Source organism: Parus major, chromosome 3 (genome assembly GCF_001522545.3).
Source record: "Parus major isolate Abel chromosome 3, Parus_major1.1, whole genome shotgun sequence".
In the NCBI taxonomy this organism is placed as follows: Eukaryota; Metazoa; Chordata; class Aves; order Passeriformes; family Paridae; genus Parus; species Parus major.
Genome location: NC_031770.1, coordinates 62,704,065 through 62,707,729, shown reverse-complemented (window position 1 = coordinate 62,707,729; position 3,665 = coordinate 62,704,065). Strand labels below are relative to the sequence as shown.

The following is a 3,665-nucleotide window of genomic DNA, read 5'->3' as shown; positions in this document are numbered from 1 at the left end:
TGGTTTTAAACCTACTGCTTTAATGTTTCTGTTTAAATGTATGCTAGTAGACATTTAGCTTACTAATTGTCCAACAAGGAGCTGTGCAACAATTTTAGAGATAAACTGCCTTCGGTTGTCTGACATCATGGACCGGCTTTTGTGCCGGTGAATCTTTTTGGTGAATTTATCTGCCGCCGGAGGCAATGAGGCCACGCTGATTTACATCGGTCGAGATCTGCGAAACTAAAACAAATTTGGTTTTCTTCCTTCTGCGCTTACTCCCTCAGGCAGCCCCGATTTCACAAAATCCCGTCGCTAATGACGATCGCCACCATCCTCACTCCCATCGGCAGCCGCGGGCAGGCAGCGAGCCAGCAAGGTGCGAGCTCCGGGCAGGCGCTGTGCCGAGGGGGACATCCCCCGGCACTCCATGCTCGGCTGGCACTGTGTCCCCGAGGGGGACATCCCCCGGCACTCCATGCTGTCAGGCCCTTTGTGCTGGCCCCGGCGGGCTCGGTGCGGCGGGGCCGGGCGGTGCCCACGCCATGCCTGCACTCAGCATGACCAGCCCGGCCGCAGCCACTCACCGCCGCGCTGCCGCTTACATCAGCGTCACACCATGGCTTGGCGAGACGCAGCCTAACAGGCTCCTCGTTGTTTTTCCTCTTTTCACCGACAAGAAGAAAGCCTGGGAAAAGAGCAGGGATCCCAGACCTTCCTTGAGAACAGCCGAATATTGTCTGCATGGTAATGAAGGGAACAAAACCGCGAACACGCAGAGCTCTCTCCCGCGGCAAGCCGGGACGCACAAAAGCAGGGTGTGTAATCGGAAGGACCGGGCGAGGCCAGCGCAGTGTGCGGAGGAAATAACCTCCAGTAACCCCCAGCGCAGAGCCCGCTGCGGCTCCTGGGAAGACCAAGCACTTCCCTTTATCCTGTTTTTCATGGCAATGTCCCTGCCATTGATTTGGAGAGTCTGTGTCAATATGGTAGCACAGCAGCCAGATCTCTTTCAAAAAAAAAAAAATAAAAAAATATTGTAACACATGGTGTGCGTTTATGATTCCAGTTTTCTATTACACCCACAAAGCCAAGATGGGTACATTCACACAGCTCGTCCTTGTTTTTGCAAGCTCCTGGTATTTTCTTAAGAGAAAGTGATTCCTTCTTTGCTCTTTCTTTTGAAATTCAAAAGAAGCATAGTGTTTCTGTTTGCAATCTGGTTTTCATTATTGCTTCTTTCAAAGGTGGAAAAATGTATTTGCATTGTATATACTTTGGACACCATAAGCACCTGAACCATTTCCATCTGTTAGGGACAGGTCCAGCTTCTGTGAAAATTCTGTTTGTCACAGAAGTCCATCTCTCTTGGCAGCCAGGCATAGTGTCCCTATGGAGAAAAAACACGGTTGTCATGGGAAACTGTGATCGTGGAGAGAAAAACATGTTTTGTGAGCCGTTAGGGGACTTGTCTCTCTGTACCATGAAGGCAGGCAGCAAACCTGTCCTCTGAAAATCAGAGCAGAGCTTGGCCATGGGGTGGTGAGCTTTTGGAGGACTTTTGCTGTTGGACTCTTCCACCACACCTCTTCATGGGTTGTCTTCTAGGACTCTCCAGGCAGGCATTCTCCTCCACACCTCTATTTGTTCCCTAGTTCTGCTTGTGCTGCATGTGATATTCCTTCTAAAATGTCAATAAGGAGGATGTCATCCAGATGGCTAGAGAAACCTTTTTTTTTCCCTTTTGTTTTTTTCCAAAAACCCTCTTTTACCCTAGAGCATCTGTTGGAGTTGCTAAATGAAAACTGTGATGCAGTTGGATGTGTATCAAAATCAACCCCTTGGATGTGTTACATATGTGTTCATTGCACACAGGACAACTCAACATCAACTCAAAAGTTTCTGCTTGACAGTCTTCCTCTGATATCTCTGCTCAATTTTTTCAATTTTAAAATTTAAAATTAAATTAATTTAATCCGTAAAGATTAAACAGAACTGTATCCGTGACCTGTAAACTGGCATTCATGCCTCTCCCCCTCTGTTAGCATTTGTTTTCCTCGTGTGCACTGCATACCATTGCCTCATAACTCTCCTGTGACTGACCAACACACCCAGGTTTACTCCTGCTTTATTACATGCTGCATAGTATGAAAAACAGGAAAAAGAGGTCTCTAGAAAAATACAGAACTTGTACTTTGTTGAGCTGTTGAATGCTCTTCATAAAGCCTTCCTGATCTCTGCAGTGATAAATTCATCCACCAGTGCATGAGATCTGATTATAGCCTTGCACCATGACAAATGTTACCACTGGTTACAGAATTATCCACTAATTAAAAAGAAGTTGCTATAATTAAAAGAGTCTTCATTCAGATGTGCTTGTACAAAGAAAGACCTCAGTTCATGTTCTGAGCTGTGACAGTGGACTCTGACAGGCAGAAAATAGGAAGAATTGTCTCAGCTTCATATGCTACTCTAAGCTTGATGATAATTAATTATGTAAATAATTGTGTGTTCATTTCTGTCGAGAAAACACACATGCACATAAAGATGAATCATTGCTTCCCATAAGAACCTAGCAAGTGCAGTAAGTTTTCAAATAGTCTTGCAGGAGATTTCTTGACAGTGATGGTTGCAGTCAATTGTCTAAACTGACACTATCCAAGAACTGTGTCCATTCTGTAGTGGTATTAGCCCAGATAAAACAAGGATCTTATAACTTGAGGGGATTTTTTAGCCTAAAACTTAATTTGATTTACTAGAGACAAACAAAGCTAATGCCTAAACACACTAGTCTTGTTCAAACCATGTCTACTTCTCTCAGAGCCCAACATATTCTTAGAAAACTATTGACAGGGATGAATTTTTCCTTACTTGGCAGAAAGATAAGATAAAGCACAAAAGCAAAGCTTGGCTTCGGCAACTTTTCCCAGCGATTAAGGAAGCTGCTCAAGCAATTAAAATAGGCTGTATCAAAGCTTTTTTTTCATTCAAGAAGAGTACATGCTGAGCCCGAAATCATTGTCGAGCCAATTTACATGTTGGACAAAGCATTGCTTCAGCTTTCAGATCTATGTATAACTCTTTAGTGCCCTCCCCTGTCCCAGTGTGGAAATGCCTGTGTTCAGTAGGAAAACTGTTTAAATATGGTTAAGAAAATAATATTGTGACTTCATTACTAAATTGAAATGTTATTGTTGTCTCTTGTATCTCTCAAATCAATCTTTTTGTCTTAAAAGTGGGGAAGAGGGCATTTCATTTATTCAGAGAACAAGAAATCAAAACCGCCAAAGGAATGTGTGTGTGTGTGCCATGTTTTTGTTTTACATATTGTTTTCCAGGGGTCATAATGATATTGACTTCTCAGGCAAGTATGCCAGAGAGGCAAGTGAAAAAAAAATCAGTTAACAGTAAAATTTACTGCTCCTTAGGTCAGTCAGATATTAATCCACATGGGTCATTTAGCATTGAACATTGTGTGCATTTCTCCTGGATGAAAGGAAGGACAGGTGCATTATGTGTGCTTTCTAAATCAACACATTGCTCAAAGAAAGAATGAATGTAAAGGGGATGGAGCCAGTGTACAGGAGAATGAAGTAAAATATCTATTGTGTGTGCAGATGCAGGAGACTCACCTCATCCATACTTTTAGATGTCTTAACTGGCCCTGTGGAGAGCCAGGGCAG

At 43.5% G+C, this 3,665-nt stretch overlaps 1 long non-coding RNA gene across 1 annotated transcript; it reads right to left on the bottom strand.

Moving 5' to 3' along the window:
* LOC117244130 lies at window positions 1-976 on the bottom strand. The gene is made up of 2 exons (XR_004496637.1): window positions 570-976; window positions 1-225 (listed from the first exon to the last, which is right to left on the bottom strand). It is a non-coding gene; the product is annotated as an uncharacterized LOC117244130 (long non-coding RNA).
* Between the last annotated feature and the right edge of the window lie 2,689 nt (window positions 977-3,665).